Source organism: Akebia trifoliata, chromosome 8 (genome assembly GCF_017979445.1).
Source record: "Akebia trifoliata isolate Shusen 1 chromosome 8, ASM1797944v1, whole genome shotgun sequence".
NCBI lineage: Eukaryota > Viridiplantae > Streptophyta > Magnoliopsida > Ranunculales > Lardizabalaceae > Akebia > Akebia trifoliata.
In genome coordinates this window covers 13,499,322-13,517,677 of record NC_141382.1, presented here as the reverse complement: position 1 = coordinate 13,517,677, position 18,356 = coordinate 13,499,322, and the positions used below count along the sequence as shown (strand labels likewise).

The following is an 18,356-nucleotide window of genomic DNA, read 5'->3' as shown; positions in this document are numbered from 1 at the left end:
ATCTAAGAATAATTCTTCTTTTTTTTTTTTTTTTTTTCTTTTTTCCATTTTTATGGTTATATTCTTCTCCCATACTCTATTATCATCATATCTCATAAGCTGTGTTAGTTATGATTGTACAAATCCGAGCCCTCCACTCAAATGATATTACAGTGGGTTTAAAAAAAAAAAACTAGAATGCCACTTTTCCTAGTCAGGGAGAGATGATTTGGAAATGCAAACCGTAGCCTCGAGAGAACCAAATAGACGGAAGGATTTGCAAATGCCTCATTTAACAATAAATTGTAAAATGTGAACAAGTTCTGCGATTGGGATGAACTATCTTGTTTTGTCAAAAAAAATTTAAGTTGAGCAAGCATGAATATTTTCTTGCTACCACTAATTAAATGAACTAGGTTTACTCCTTACAGGATGATGCTAGTGGCTGTGCAGGACACTGTGTTGGGCACTGAACTGACGTGGAGATGTGCTTAGAACTAGGGGTGCAACTTGGTTCGGGTTAGAGTAAAATCAGAATCAAACTGACTGAAATCGGTTCCATTATATGAGAATCAGAATCAAAACTGAACCAACCCAAACTGACCTTAATTCGATTTGGTTTGGTTCGGTTCGGTTCCATGGGTTGCCAGTAATTATAAATATATTTTTCAGTATTCTAAGATAAATCCACCCATTGGTGCTCTGTGAGGTATTCCCTTTCTTCGCTTGGCAGTTCTGTAATTGGTGACAATTGGAGGGGGCGTTGAAGGAGTGAAGCTCTGAATTTTGTTCTTCTCATGGCCATGGCTGCAGTTACTGTAGGATTCTTCAAAATCTGAATTTGTTGATCGTTTCTTCTTCCTGTGATTCTTTGATGTCCCAACAATCTGAGAACAATAGGCAAGAATTTTTACAAAACTAATCACAAATTACTCAAAACCCCTTTGAATTTATGTCAAATTTTCATTAAAAACAATGAATTAAGAGAGAAAATTGGGAATTTGTATTCTTACTTTGCATCCAAGAGAGCAAAATCTGAAGGAGTCAAGAAGGCTTCGCTCGCAGGCTTCGCACGTGTTTGTGACACCTTTACCAGGCCTAGGCTGAGGTCGCTCGTTCAAGAACACAACTCTCGCACTGTTGATAATGTAGGTTTGAACCCACTAATGTCCAGGACCTTTTGAATCTCAGAAACTCTAATCACATCGTGGTACCAAGATCTCCTTATCTGAAAAAAAAAAAAAGGAAAAAAGAAAAAAAACAGAGCAAACCCACCAGAGTTAGCTCCTTTTTTGGTAGTTAAAAAAATGAAAAAAATATGCACAAATCATCAAAATTAGGAACACCCAGATGTCCAAAAAGAGGAAATAAACACCAAAAGAAATCATTATCTTGGCGGGAAACAAAAATAACCAGATGTCCAAAAGGAGAGAGAGAGATGAACTGCCGCCGACGCAGTTAGAGGCAACTCGCAGCTGCAGGTCGCAGCAGTAGAGACGAGAGAGAGAGAGAGAGACCGGTCGCAGCCGCAGGCCGCAGAGACGAGAGAGAGAGAGATGAACCGATCGCAGTCGCAGGCTCGCAACCGTAGAGACGAGAGAGAGAGAGAGAGAGGGTTAGGGTTTTGAAAAGAATTTATATTTTATTTTAAAATACAATTTTGATTCGGTTCGATTATTTATAAATTCTGAATCCAAAACTGAATGAACCCATCGATTTTTAATTTGTTAATCTGAAATCGAACCGTTATTTAATTAAAATCAAATCAATCTAATCCAAAATTCACAGATTGATTTGATTCTCAGTTTAAATCAAATTAAGTTGCACCCCTACTTAGAATCATACATGCGCTCACTAACATCTCAGGGAAAAAGGTCTATGGTTCTGGACAAACCTCAATGTTAGTTCGGTGGCCAAGGCAGTGTTAGTGTTAGTACGAAGTCACTTCAGCATTATTCAAAATAAAAAAGTCAGTAAGATGATATGTAGTTTCTTCTCCCTTTTAAAAGTATCTAAAAATCTGTTTTTTTCTCTTAAAACTTTCAGAAGCTTGTAATTACTAATCCATTAGTGGGTTTGCAATAAAAATGGATTCTTTGAACAGTTCTTTTTAGGATATTTTTTAAATAACCTCTATTAACAATCAGTAAACTCTTAACAAAAAATATGTGTACTTATTCTAAATTTACGATGATATTTTTAAGAACTTGAGTGGTAATAATTCAATTTACGACTCAAGTAGAAAATAGAAGTATGGTTGTCTTTAAGTGTTTCTTGTGTGTTTATTGTCGTGCGTTCAGGTCTTTAGATCCAGCAAAGATTTAAGTGGTTCTGCTATGTCTACATTCACGAATGAGAAATGATAATCCTCCAAAAATCCAAAATACCATATTTTTCCCTTATGTCAAAATCCCAATTATCCCCAGGTTGGGTATTTGATGTACAGAACCCATCAGGACTTTACTCGTAGACATCTAACCCAACACTTGTTTATATTAATCATAAAAGTACCTTCATCTATGTCATTTCTTGAGAATCACATGCATACCCTCCTAGTAGATGATAGAAAGACGAGTAGTATAAGCAAAACAGATCAAATGAAGTACAAAAGATTTTCATTATTTCTGGTCCAACTTTTTCAATTGAGGCACTCAAATTAGCCACAAAGGCCTTGGAACTACCCACCTCCATCAACTCAAAAGACCAACAAAAAAAGAGCAAAATAACTAAAGAAGAAGAACATGAACACCTATTAGATGACACATTGAAGCTCATTGAAAAACTTGGAAGGCTGATCAAAAACAAGAAGACTGGCAGTCACAAGAGCCATCTTACTGAGCAGTTCCATAACCTCATTCTTATCGCTCAGAGGGGACGTACGAACCGGTTGTTGCATGAACAGATTCTCACATTTCCTAGGCTCATCTGATACGTCGAACTCTAATTTCATCGTAGTGTGGTACTGCCTCATGTCCAGACACCTGAAGGCTTCTTCAAAATTATCCATCAAACTTAGATACTTTTCTTCGCATTTGAAAAGATCTTCCTTCATTACGCTATCTCTCTCATTCATAGAAAGATGATCAATGTAACAAAAAGTATTTGTGGCATTGAATAGCACTAACTCGATTGTGATTTGAGCGAGGCCTAGCAGGTTAGTTGTGGAGGATTTCTTGTTTTCATAAAAAGTTTTCTTGCAAAAATCATAGTTATCAATCTGGTGACAGATCTCGTCAATTAATTCTGCGGTGGGGTCTATCACAACTGCAGAGATGGAAAGGAAGCAGAGAGAAACAATCAAGAAAGAAGAAAGTAGGAATAAACAAGAAAAAGAACCCATTTTTTTTGTTGTTTTGGGAATGGAATTGAGGGAGGGGGGGAGGGAGAGATTGAATTGAGGTGGTAGAGCAAGAACTGGCTTGAGTTGTACAATTTTTGTTGTTTTCCTTAAAAAGGGTATATTTTGATTAATCTTGAGATTTTGTGTATATTTTTTGGTACAAATATCAAGTTATAGGTTGGCAGAATATGATTGCAACTGTGGAATGCTAAAAAAGGAGGATAGTTCATTAGATCTCACTATGTGAAAATTAGAAAATTCGACATAAAAATTTGACAAGCCAAGGCCCATGAATTTTAGAAATTCAATTTTGACGGTCTATGACTGTCGAAATTCTTGATGTTCCCAGATTTGATGGTTTAGAGCTGTCAAATTTCTTTCATCCTTCATTAATTTGACAGTTTCGACTCGTTGAAAAATAAAATTCGACACCAATTCAACCTCTTGGTCTATCGAATTTTATGAATTTTGATGGCCCAAGGCCATCAAATTTGGGCTTTTTTCACATTGTGTCTCCATTTATTGAAATGGTTGGCTAAAAAATGAAGAGAGCTTCTATTGCCACACCAACTTTTACTGATGCCACCCCAGGATGTGTGTTAATTCTTTGATGATTTACATATGAATTGAGGTGGCATTAGCAAAAGTTGTTGTTGCAATAGAATCTCTCAAAAAGGACATTAAGAATAGATGATCGTACCATTTTTATTGAGTAAGAACACTCATATTAAACATTACAATGTCTCTCCCTCTCCTCACTCAATTATGAGAACATCTTGACAAGCGAATTATTGTGTCCATTTGATCATATTGAATTGCTTCAAGGCCTTCTCAGAATTGTTTAATACAAACCCAAAATTGTTTGGCAAATGTAATTTTGGGCTTGGATTGATGAGCCTATATCAGAACAAATAAGGTTTTTTAAGTAAAAATGGTACGTCCGAGCACTGTTACGGATTAGTTTCAAGAAAGCTAATTAACCATCTGATTAAAGGGTCTTTGATCAACTATCCATGTCAAATTTTCAATGTTTAGATTGATGATCGAAGGTTTCGACGTCCCTGCATGGAATGGTGCGGTGATACGAGTAACTAAGCCTATTTACTCACTTTTATAGCCTCATTAGTCATATGCTGCTCCTGATTCTTGGATTCTCCCCTTTGATAACTGTAAACAAATATAGTCTATAATTTATAGCTAATGATTATAGTCTATGAGCATCAATCCTTATATACAGTTATGTATGTAATGAGAAATAAATAAAAGGAACACAAGAGTTACGTGGTTCGACTAAGCCTTACAAATGAGAGATGGGAGAATGTCACCATGTTGAGAATGGTTAGAGACATAACTCATATAATTGTAGATTTCCATATCTGAAACCAATTAACCCGAATTCCAAAATACCACATTTTCCCTTAGATCTAATATTCCAATAGAGTCGATCCAATTTTCTATTTTTCATAGCAAAAACCTTTTGATTACTAAATATTTCCACTTGTCATAGTTATATGAATAATTCTAATAAAATTTCCCCAATAAAACCATTGTTTTGTGCGGGTCCAGTTCCATGTTGACCTGGCTGGGGGTTGCTAAGAGGTAGGGTTACAACCTGGTTGGAGGGTAAACCCAGGCTCAACCCAGGTGGCAAAAGCCGCAACCCTACGATTTTGTCTGAGCTCATTAATCCAAGGTCAACTTGAGCTTGAGCTTTTAAAATTGGGTTAGATAATTTTGGATGGGTCGAGTTCATTGAACAACCCTAATTTCATTTGGATCACCAAATAAAATTTATTTCTTAAAAAATTATAACATAAAAAATAAGAAAACTAGTAAATATAAGTGCATATGACCTTTGAATCCATCATTGAATGAATAACTAAAGGGAAAAAAAAGGGACGATGTAGAATTTTTAGTTGTAAGTTGTGACTTTTGGAGTCTTGATTTTTATTATTATTTTATTTTCTCCTTAACCTTATGTAAAAAAATGAGTTTTTATTTTTAAGAAATTTGGACATACTATAACTATATAAAATAAAATAAAAGTACAACTAAATTATTACAGTTTTGTGTTTTTTGAGTTGAGGATAGATGTCCCATCAACTATAGTTTTGTAGTTAGAGAAATGTCTCATCTACCTATAACACATTTTTTTTGTCTTTCCTCTTCACTCCCTCTAACTTTATTATATCTCAATTTTAAGCTATTTTATTATTTTTTTTATTTTTCCTGTTGACCTTAAAAAAATTTAATAACGATAAGGCCCACTTTTATGGGATCCACTTAATTTTCTTTATTCTTCATCTTCTCTAATTTTACTATATTTTCTCTTTTACCCATTTAATCCACTTTTTTTATTTTTCATCTTTTACCCTTTTAATCTTAATTTTTTCAATAATACCCCTCCTACCTTTTTTCACCCCTCTTAACCCAACTCTAGGATCCACAATACTACATGTTTGTGTGTGTGCGTATGAAAATAAACCTCCCATCAAGTAATAATTTTGTGGGGTTCACTTTATTTATTTTATTCTTTACTCCTTCGAATTTTACTATATTTTCTTTTTACCCATTTTAACCTATTTTATTATTTTTCATCTTTTATCCATATAACCATAAAGATTAATACCCTTCTAACTTTATTTTTTTCATTTTTACCCTCGTAACCTCTCATTGAACTAAAAATGTCAAATCCTTGAATTTTGAAAAATTCTCCTTGGCTATGTGAATACAATACAAGTGTATATGTGTGCAATAGTGTAGTGATAATCTTGAAATGACGCACCTCCATTCTATGCATTCATGTTGGAAGGATAACAAGCTTAATAATGAAAAGCTGTGTAAGGTCAACATAAGACCTGAGCAACACTTGAGAAAATTATGAATTAGAAACTAAGTAAAATCTAAGCATAAACTGAGCATAATTTGAGCATAATCTGAGCATAACCTGAGAAAATCCTCAATGGTGTCTGAGCAAAATCTGAAAAAACACTCGGCTGTGTCTGAGCAAAATTCGAGAAAACCCTCGGCGGTATCTGAGCATAATCCGAGAAAACCCTCAACGGTGTCTGAGCATAATTCGAGAAAAACCCTCGACGGTGTTTGACCAAAATCTGAGACGACCCTCGACAGTATTTGAGCAAAATCTGAGACTACCCTCGACGGTGTCTAAGCATAATCCTAGAGAAACCCTCGGTGATATCTAAGCAAAATTAGAGAAAACACTCGACAGTGTCTGAGCACAATTTTAGAAAAATCCTCGAGGGTGTCTGAGCAAAATCTGAGAAAACCCTCAACGGTGTCTGAGCAAAATTATAGAAAACCCTTAGCGATGTTTGAGCATAATCCAAGAAAAATCTCAGCGGACAGGTTTTAAAAAAAATTGAATCTTGGGTCAACATTTTAACTTCTTTTTAACCTTAGGGGTTTTTTAAAACTTGCTATCAAAATGGTAACTTTTAATTCAAGGTTAACCTTATCCTTTGCGATTGAAATTGATCAGACTTCAGAACAAAATGCCCCTAGTCTGATATAAAACATTATACTAGGGATAATTGAAAATCATTTGAAAAAGAATGTCCCTAACATAAAAGGGGAAACTATACTTTTTGAAAAAAGGAAATGTCTTTATTATAAAAGTTTAAAATCTTTGATTACGACAAGTGCAATAAAGGTTTAACTTTTAATTTTGACTTTTTATATTGAAAATTTTGAGTCAGGCTCAAAGAAATTGAAACAAAATATTTTCTTTTTGAAATTCATTATAGAATCTGTTCTTTATCCCTCGTTGATTCACTTAAGGACGTGAAGCTCTTCAGATCAATCATAGAAGAGATACTTGTATCCATTAAGTCTATATTTGGTTTAAACTGGGTATTAATTGTTTGTCCCAAAATCAATGAAGCTTGGCCCTTCAAACTTTTAATGTTTCAGTTTTGACCACTTTTAAGATTCTCAACTTGATTGGGATTTTTCCTTGATTGCTCTAATTTTTGCCTAGACAACCTTTTAAGATTTTCAATCTAGCGATCATGGTCTAACTTTTGCATAGATCGCCTTTTTAGATTTTTGATCTAGTGAGCTTACCATTTTTCTTTCCTTTGATTGTTGCCAAGCCCGTCATTTCAAATTTTCAACCTTACGAGCTTACCTTAATTTTTGCCTAAGTCGTCTTTTCGGAGTTTCGAGCCAGCAGACTTTTCTTTTTCTTCCCTTCTGAACTTCTGGAGTTACTGTTTGATCATGCTTTGCTATTTTCCTTGACTTTTTCGCATGGTAATTAGGAGGACTTTCATAAGTGGGATTAGGAGTAGGCTAAGAAAGAAAGAAAACTTTAGGCTTAAAACCCAAATGCCCTTTGTGTGGCATTTCTCTCGAAACTTTTTTTTTTCATTTTCTTTGAAATTTATTCCCTATTTTGACAATATCTTTGATTTTTTTCTTTCTGAATTTTCTTCCCTATTTTGACAATACCTTTTTTCTTTGGATTTTTTTTATCTCTTTGAGGGAGAAATTTTATATTTTTTTTTTTGTGTGTCGGGCCTAAAGTAACTTCTTAGGTTGCCTATGTACCCCAATTATTTTTGAGATCAGACCAAAACATAGTTTGAGCACATTCCCTCCCCTAAGTTGGATAATCGGGTTGAGAAAGAAAAAACAAAATTTTTTTTGAAAGGCTACAAAAGGTTAAAAAATGGGATATTGAACTAGGTAACAGGAAAATTTGTTCGGCCAAAGATGGCCTCCTTAAATATAGTACCGCTCGATCTAGCCAAGGTTGAATGATTATAACATTTTGGCGTCGTTGCGATCTTTGAAATCTGACAGATTTTTCAAATATTCTTATCTTGGTGATGAAAGGACCTTCCATGTTGGATTTGCATTTTCTTTATTGGGTTAGAGACAATTGCTCGATTTTCTTTGAAGAATAAATCTTCAACTTGCATGTCCCACATCTTCATTTTCTTATCAAAACACAAATAATTCATGGTGATAAATCAAATCCGCTTCTAACAATTGATTTTTTGTTCATACTTTAAGAAACGAACTTTCCATTTCAAAAATTTCTTTTCATGCCACATAACATAAAACTCTGGGTAGTCTGCATAGAAAATCGAATTGAAATTTGATATGTCAAAGGTGTGAACGATAATTTCTCTGACCGATCTCGATGTGTTTTATACCTTTTCATGATGAGAGTTTCAAGATTTTTGTTAGCTGCCTCAATAGTAATCCACTCTAGGTGTTCTACTATTTTGAGAAATCCAACATTGATATATTTCATAACTTGTCCTCTGATTATGTGATTCCGTTCTGACTTTATGTGTAGTATTTCATTTCGTAGGACGGACATTTATTTCATGTTAGACAACACCGAAGCTTACCCCATATATCCTCATAGGACTACGTGAATAAGTCTTTTGAATTTTCTGAATAAATTTATCATCTCCTCATGTTCCTCTAGGGATAAATTAGATCCAATCTGAATTACTTGGAAATTATTTTTTGTTCCGAGGTTAATAACATTGTCTTCCTAGATTAAACGTTGAGTCCGACCTTTGTCTTTTTGTTCAAGTAATGCGATTAACTCGAGAGGATGTTTCTCGTTAGAGAATCCTCTCTTAAAGTATGATTATTAATTAATTCATTAATGCACTAGAGGTATTCGAAAATTTCTTTTATTCCATTAAATTCAAATGGGGTAACTGACGCTATTGCAAGCTCGACAAACTGATTCGACTCAACAGAAATAAAATGGCTAAACTCGTGCTAATGAAAATAAGGCATTGCCAACTTGATAAAAGACTAAACTCGAACTAAGTCACATGACTCGTGAAAAATTAAAGACGAGTACCCATAACGAGTTTAATTATAGAATGAGGATTCAAGACATCGCTTTCAATCGATAAGACTGAGGTAGTAGATTCTGAGGTCATTTATGACAGTTCACTTGGTGTTGATATTCGCTTTGAACGACTTGACTCTCGACTCCAACTAGGTGGTGGACGTTTGAGTTTGGACACAATAGTATCATCAAACTCGTCAAAAGTGCATTAAGAATTGGTGGTAGGTAAATGATCCTTCTTGATAGCATTCTCTTTTATTATTTCTTTTATAAATTTGCTGGTCAGGATTATGTTTGACGAGGTGATTTATTATTAATTAGGGTCTTATTTAAAGAGACTTTGCATTAAAAATCGTACCAATTTCTGAATTGGTGTCGATTCCTTAGGTGCACTAAGATAAATGAAGGGAGTCTCATCTATCTTGGTATCATCCTTGGGTAATAAAAATATGTATTCAATAGTCTGGTGAGTACTACATGATCATACCATTTTGAAGGAAGCACGATACCTTCAGTTATCTTCGATTCCAATCTGTCCCAACTGACGTCCCGAGCAATCAAATTTGAGAATCAATCTCTCCAATCTTCCACCGATGTCTCTTTTTTTGTGAATTTATCCCATTTACCTTTTTTTAATTCGTAGGAATTCTGCAATGCTAAGTAGAATGCACAACCATATATTAAGTAAGTGTGGGCTTCATCTTAACCCTGCTCCTTTTGGTGCATTCTCATTAAATAACCCATCAAAAGTTTCGATGAATATTATAGGAATCGGGTAGCCTTATTCTTGAGTTGTTCAGCAATATCTACAAAGAAGCCTGGCAACTGATGACCCATCCTAAAGGAAATTAGAAAATTCATCAACAATACCCCCAAACATATGGTAAAATCTTTAGTCTTCCTATGAGGTTCCGAAGCAAAATCCCAAGGTACTACCGTTTGGGAGTTTGGTGTACTTCTAATAGTGTTCGCATGTTCAATGATTCGTAATTGATGAATCTTCTTGCTTTCTTAAGCTTAACTCCTAATCCTCTTACAAGTTCTTTCATATATTGAGATGGTAATAACTGACGAACCATTGGACCTAATGTGTTTATCCCCATGATGCTATAGAAATCCTCGTGAGTAGCACAAAACATGATAGAACTAAAGCGAAATACATGGTAGTTTGGGTCCCAGAACTTGACCGCGGCACATAAGAGGTTCTAGTTAACATTTACTTATTTGAGGGAGAATATGTTTTGAAATCCACATGCAACAAAATTGTACTTCTCGACAGTGGTTAATGCTTCTAAGGCTCGGTCCATCAATAATTATATATCATCGTGAGCCATTTATACAAAAAAACTACCTTCCATTATTGACACATTAAAAGGAGCCAAGTCTATTTTTGTTTGGTATGATATTTAATGTGATTCAACCATTTTGATTTAAGGAAAGGTCAGATCTATTGGATAGAGTAGGTTCGAAAAAGAAATTCAATTGTCACATTTGGATCGGTTCTACCCAATGGATTCAAAAGAATAATATATCACCTAATTGACATTTTACTAAATCAATTAACTCGATCGGTCGGTATACCGATCCAAAAGATTGATGTACCGATTGAGTCAATAGGTTTTAAATTGATTGGTCGGCACGTCTTATCAATTACATCTCTTGGGTTAGACCATTGTTGCGGGTTCAATTTGAGTGGTGTGGATCGGTTCACCCACTTACCTTTTTTGTTAGATTAAAAAAAATAACTCAAAAGCACTCATGGTCTATTCAAGTCATGATTTAATGGGACCGTACTTAAGTTCAAGTCTCTAGGCTCACTATATGATTGAGGCTAGGTTAGAACAAAACTTAGGTCACTTCAGCCCGAAATACCGATGTACTATCTCAATTTTACTTGGTTAAGCAGTACGTGGTGCTCTAATTTGATATACCCAAAGGTACTATACTGAAGTTGTAGCGTTCACTGTCATCCCCTATATCCCGAAGGACTAGGTTAGCTTGGATCCAACTACGGGAATTTATAAGGGCATGTCATGATGCAAATGTGAGTATGCATGCTCATGAGTGTATGCGAATGGACAAAGTATGCCCGGGGCGTTTTCACAAATATCCAACCATACAAACCTCATACATCCAATCATCAAATCAATCAAAAAAATAAAATCAATTACTTCCAATCACATGTCAATGAAAGGAAGGACAAAATCTAGCATATTCTAAAAGTCTTTTTGAGTCAATTGAGTTGACTTAAGTAAATAGTCAACCTAAGGATAGTTTTGGATCGGGTCAAGTTTGACCTTAAAATGCCCAGTAAAGTTGCCACTGAAATTGAGTCGACCCTTTTTTCATTAAATAACGAATAAGAGTCCGATTTATAAATGGGAGATTTTTTGAAAAATGGGAGTCGCCACCTAGTTTAGGTCTAGGAACAAAAAATAACTCCGAATGAATATGGATCGGTCCACAAATAAAAGAAATGGATAAGGGATCAAATTACGGGTTTCGAAAGGTATTAGGCACCGAACCTACCCAATCAAAATGATTATTCTTTACTACGATCCAAGTAAAAAAATTCTAAGGTCAAACGGGGAAGACTATGGTCCAATCATCTTCATCAATTTATATCGGATATGCTAAATGACTCTTACAATTAAAGTTCTCCAATATTACATGATCTTTGAATTTCGCACAAAAGGAAAAATTTGTGAAAAAAATCATAATTATGTCTCATGATCTAAAATTAATTAGCAATCCACACATGCAAATATGTTCCAAAGTAAACAACAATGGGAATGATGAAAATTTTCCAAATTAGAAAATTAGGAATGTGAAATTCCTAAAATGGGAACTTGTGAAGTTTCTAAATTAAAAATTGGTAACTTTCTAAATTAGAAATTTATAAATATGATGAATTCCCAAATCAGAAATTTATAAAAATGAATTATCCAAAATAGAAAGTTTCAAAGAAAATATAAAATTTCGAATTAGAAAATCCCAAATTTTCATGAACATGAAATTTATAAATAGAAAAATGTAAAATCTTCTAAATTGGGGAATTACTAAAATGTGAAATTTCTAAATTAGAAATTTATGAATATATGTTTTTTCAAAATAGAAAATTATGTAATTTTCATATTGGAAAATTTCAATTACGAATTTTCCACAATAGAAAATATGAATCCGAAAATTTCAAAATAGAAAATAGTAAATATGAACATGAAAATTTTTAAAATAGAATATCACAAATTTGAATAGAAAATTCCCAAAATACGTGTAATTTATGAATTTCAAAATTATCAAATCATGATCATGAAATTTCTAAATCGATAAATTACTTAGATGGACAAAATTCCAAAATTAACAAGAAATAAAGATATACCAATTTCTAAATTTTCAAAAGAGTCGTTTTGAATATTTGTCGATTTGACAAACAAATTAGTGCATTGCATCATTCTCAAATCATTACACAATTATTACTTATTACAATCCTTCAATTCAAATAATTATACATTCCTAATTATGAAAACTATCAAAATAATTTGACTCACTCCAATCGTCAAAATAATTTAACCATACACAAAAAAATCAAATTAAGCATGATGATCATGAATTTCATAAAAAAAATTAATATAATTCATAATCTTACTAATATAACAAAAATACTGAGAAAAAATATAAGAATTACAATTTCGTATACCCTAGAAAAATTGAAAAATAACACAGCTTGAGTAGAAGGAGAAGAGAAAACAAAATAAAAAAAAATTAAAATCATATTAGACTTACCTTGATGTCAGAATGGCAATTGGGTGTAGCTCCTTCAAGCACAACTCGAAATGGCTCATGAGTATGGTAGTAAGGAAGATAAATGTGAGGAAAGCATTAAAGAGTGATGGAGAGACGAGTGCGTTGCTATTATGGGTTGTAAGAGAAGTGTCACAATGGCTGCAATGAAGTGAGGACGTGAGAGAGATGTGTCACAGCGAGTACAACGGGGTGAGGACAGGAGTGAGATGTGTCACAATAGCTACAATGGAGTAACGGAGATGAAGGCAAAAAGAGGATGTTGCAGACGCCAACAGAGAAAAATAAGGAGCTGAATAAAACGTGAAAGATGATGCGGTTGTTAGAGTAGCGAGTTGAAGAGGGCAGTAGGGGCATGAGTCTGGGCAGAGAGGATGTGAATCTGAATAGAAAGCCAGACGTTCAACTAGCCATTGTGAAAGAGGAGAAGTTCTCTCCCTTTTCAAACGTGGGTCTGAGAGAGAAGGTGCTTTCATTTCTTTCAAAACCACTATGAGAGAGAAGAAAAGAAGTTCCCTCATTTTTTAAAACGTGATGACTGTCATGGTTAGGAGAAGCTCTCTTATTTTTAAAATGCAATGAGATAGAGAGATGTGAGAGGAACGTGAGAGAGGGTGGAGGACGTAGGGGTCAATGGTTGAAGAAAAAGAAAGCTACCAGGTAAGCCTCCCTTTTTTTTATTATCTTTTTCATTTCTCACTTTCTATTTTTTTGTTTGTTGTCCAAAACAGAGACTGGACTAGAAGTGCAGATGAGCAAAAGGAGAAGAAGATAGAGAAGGATGGAGACGTAAGGAGAGGTGAAGGACAAAGAGAGGATGTAGGGAAGATGAGAGATTAGAGATAGAGCTGAGCATAGATAGACGTAAGGACAGTAGCGAGAAGGAACAACTTTTAATGGGGAAGGAGAAAATGGACAACAATGGGTTGTTCTAGACTGGAGAACGTGAGGGAAAGAGAGAGAATGGAGATGAGAAAACGTGATAGAAAGGATTGGGGAAGTTGGCTATTGCAGCAAAATGTAGAGAGAATGAGAGGGGCTAGGAAAAATATTGGGCAACAAAAGGACGTTGTAGGTATTGCAGCAGCAGGCTGTGTTGCAGGTTCAGCCACAGAAGAAGAAGAGGAAAGGGTTGAGTGTGGAATTGGTTCAGTAGAGAAAGAGTGGAGGGTTGTAGAAGAAGATCTGGAGATGGAGCAGTGGAGTGTGAAATTGATCGTGAAGAAAAAAGTCATCTTTTCTTCTTTGTTCGTCCTCTTATAAAAACTAAAGTTTATATTTAAAAAATAAATAAATAATTTCTTTCTTACACATTTTTTGCATTCTTTTTAGGAGAATAAGGGTGAGAATTCCACGTTACTTGTACCACGATAATCTTCTATCGATGAGTTGTAATTGACCAATTTAATTTTGATTCCACTAGTTGATAATAAAGTTTTTTTATTTCGATTTTGAATGAAATTTTGATTAGGTTTTGTCGACATTAAATTTGATGTTTAAAATTTAACTTTTAAATTGATTTTGCATTTGATTTTGAATTTTAATTGTCCAATTAAGATTTAATTTCAATTTGGTTTGGTTGATTAAGTTCGATTTTGAGTTTTGAATCTGTTGATTTAATTTCGTTGGATTTCAATGGAATTTGAATTTGGATTTATTGGTTGATTGATTTTTAATTTTTAATTTTTAATTTGATTTTGAATTTTAATTGATTGGTTAAATTTTAATTTGGACCTTAATGATCGATTGATTTTTAATTTGAATTGGTCAATTAGTATTTGATTTTAATTTCTCTTTGATTGGTCGATTAGATTTTAATTGATTTTGATTTACTGAATGGTTGGATTTTAATTGGTTTTAATTTGATTTTGATTTTTTAATTTGATCGATGAATTTTTAATTTGATTTTGATTTTTTTTTATCATATTTTCCAAAGGATCAAGGTTTCTAGGTCAAATTTGGATGTTAAGGGGTATTTTGATCGTTTTTATGATTTTTCCTAAATTTCTTTGTTTTCGTCGATTTTGGTTCCGTTAGACTCAAAATCATATTCTGAGTGCAATGGAGGTACTTTCGAGATTTTTCAAAGGTCCAAAATTTATAAGAGGTATTTTCGTTATTTTCATGATTTTTGCAAATTTTTAGGAATTTAGGCGTGAAATTTTTTTAATCCCAACGTGATTATTTCTAAGTTTCAAAGTCGCATTTTCCTAGTGTAGCAAGGTCTCTAAGTTATCGAACTGTGTAGCGAACCTAAAACATGCGTGCTTGCTAAATCGGTGTAAGGTGTAACGATCTTAAGTGTACGTAAATTTCTATGTCAAGTCGTAGCGAGTAGGGGATGAAAGGACTAGAAACAGAAGGAATCAAGGATAGTACTCACAAGCCTTTAAGGTCTTTGAAGTCATCATTAGGAATTCACGGCAACCGAGTGACAAATTATTGAATCAGGTAGATGCAAAAATGGGGTGTCTACATAAACGTCCACTCAATTACAGTGGAGTGGGTACCATACTACCATTTTAGTGTCTTTCCTCTTCACCCCCTTTCCTTTTTCGATAATACTTTCTAACCTTACAATATTTTTCATTTTACCCCTTTAAGTTCAACGAGGATGGTCGGGCCCTAGGCATTGAAAAATTCTAGTTATGCATAAAGAAAAAGAGGTTGGGGAGAGTGTTCATAAAATTATAATAAGAAAATTAAAGTGGAGGTGTACTACTAGAGTTTTTTTTTTTTTTATAGTAAGACTTATTATACTTCATGGAATTGATTGTTGGATAATATTTAAATAACACATGTTGCTATTCCTTTTATGGCCATGACTTGGTTGGTTAGAAATCCATAATAAAATCTTGTAATGGCCCAGATTTTTAAGCATGGATTTCGAGGAAATTCGTAGGTTAACAAATAGAAGATTTTTTTTACAGTTGAAATTTTTTGAAACCTATTACATTATTAGATCTGCATCGAAAAATTAATCGAAATAGACTATAAGATCACGAAAATCGAATTTCAGAACATAGATTTTTTAATTAAAGCAAAACAAATTGAATAATAACCATTACGTCTTTTTAACACTATTAATATTAAAATTCGCAAAAATTTTAGAATTAATCCTCTATTTTCCACATTTTCTTCTTATAAAATAAAACCCTAACCTCCCTCCATCTTCGACCTAGGTTTTCATTCATTTCGAGTCTCCGTTGGATGTCAATGTAAAATAGAAAAATGACCGGACCATTGCAACCTTTGAGGAGAAACAAAAAAGCTTTGATTTTCAACAACATATTATCTAAAACCTTCAACCCAACTTAGCCTCCCGCATTCTTGGTGGAGTTTTTAGCATTCGATCTAAGGTAGGGAACTTCTTGATCTTCCTAATAGTCATAGATTTCTATGCATTATAGTTTTAAACTAAAAATCTATACTTTTATTGTAAAATTTACAAAAAAAAAAAAAAACATCTCTTTTAAGAATCTATGATTCTCATCACTTAAGATAGATTTATAAGCTTAACTTGTAAAATCTGTCGAGAATTTGTTACTTAACCATTTTCGACGATTTATATATCGTTGGAAAGATTTGGAAGTCCCCTTTACAAAACAAATTTCAGAAAAATTAAAATAAAATTATGTATTCATTGAAGTCATTTTTCAATGCAAGACTATCATTTTAGTTTTTTTTTGTTCTTGAATGTTGTATTATTTTATTTTATTTTTTCAAAAAGAAAATAAGATCATTGGCATGAGAGAAACACTAAAAATCTCATTAGGATAGTTTAAACACCATTAGTAGTTATGTAATTTTTATCTATATAATTATTTGATGTAAAAATCGAGAAGACGTAAAATGGAGAAGAATGAATTGGATTTCATTAGTAGATTCCAATATTGATTAAGGCAAGTTTTCACGAAACATCTATTTATATATATGTAGTAAATAAAAATTAAATATATAACATGATTATATGTTTCTTATATGCTTATCGATGAATAATGTGATATTTGAATGTCTGGTAGATTTGGATGATAAATTTTTTGTTATCGTCATAATGTTTTGTGTTGAAACTGTATAGAATGTTCTTTTAGAAGATAAATGTAAAATTACATAATCATGGACATGTTTTGAAATAATAAATTGAGCAGGTCAAGACTTAAGTCTTTAGGTGAAAGACCCTAAAGGCCCTCGAAGAAGGTTCCACGTTTTAGAATAGTGTTTGACCGAGCTGTTAGGAAAATTGATGATAATGGTTATGATTAAGCCAATGGAAAAATTGTAAATCATTGCATGCATTGATTATTTTGAAATAGAGAATTTGACTGAGCTGTTAGAAAAATGTGTGATGATGGTAATGGCTAAGCTGGTGAAAAAATTATCATCATTGAATGCATTGATTGTTTTAGAATGACTTGGTTACTTGATGATAACATGTTCATATATATATTTTTATTTGTATGTATTTATGAATAGATGTTAATGTAGCGTTGACTTTTCTGCAAACTTTAGCTTACTGACTCTGTTGAAATTTTTTTTTCAGATAATGAGCATTGAAGTTGGAATTGGACGATGGAAATGCAGAATCATTAGTGGATATAGTTTATTTATTTATTTTAGTTAATTTTTTAATCCTTTAAGATTCAAATTTAGAATAATTTTATTTTATTTTGTTATATTTGGTTTGAATGTAATAAGTACCCAATAAGTATTGCTACACTTAACATTTTAATTGAATTCTAAGATGATGCTCTTCATTTTCATAAGTATTAATTTCTATTTATTTTAATTATTATATTTAGATATTTAGTTGATATGACTCAATGGTTCTTGATTCCTTTCATATCCTTGAATTAGGATCTTGAACCGGGTCATGGATCGGATTAAGGTTCGAAATTTTTAGTGTGTGACAAATTTAATTACGATACAATGACAGGCATCAACGCTTAGAGTATCAGTTAATGTATTGTATTAAATTGTATGTAGAAATATCAAATCAATATAGGATTAGATCAAATTGTTAGGTTGGTTAGAGTAGTTATGGACGGTTATATAACTTACATATATCTCTACTTAATAGAATCACACCAAGATCAAGATGATCTGGGTTTTCAATTTATCTAACAACTTATCATCAACTTCTTTTGCAAATTTAAGAATCAATTCTAATCCATTGTTAGGTACATATCCTACCAAACTCCATAAAAAAATGCCCATACCTTTTACACAAAAAAAAAAGACAAAAATCAAGTGTCGAATGAAAATGAAGAACAAAAGTGTCCATCAAAGTGTACTACAAAAAAGAAAACTTTGTAAGGTTGTTATTGTTGGGTAGTGCTTTGAGAATTTTATTTCCCTTGAGAAATGACACCAAATTAGGATTCCACCCAAAGC

The 18,356-nt window shown here is 33.1% G+C and overlaps 1 pseudogene across 1 annotated transcript; it reads right to left on the bottom strand.

Moving 5' to 3' along the window:
- Window positions 1–82: 82 nt before the first annotated feature.
- On the bottom strand, window positions 83–3,031 carry LOC147396195 (uncharacterized; annotated as a pseudogene). The gene is made up of 3 exons (XR_015180456.1): window positions 2,741–3,031; window positions 993–1,207; window positions 83–866 (listed from the first exon to the last, which is right to left on the bottom strand). The product of XR_015180456.1 is annotated as an uncharacterized LOC147396195 (transcript).
- Window positions 3,032–18,356: the final 15,325 nt, after the last annotated feature.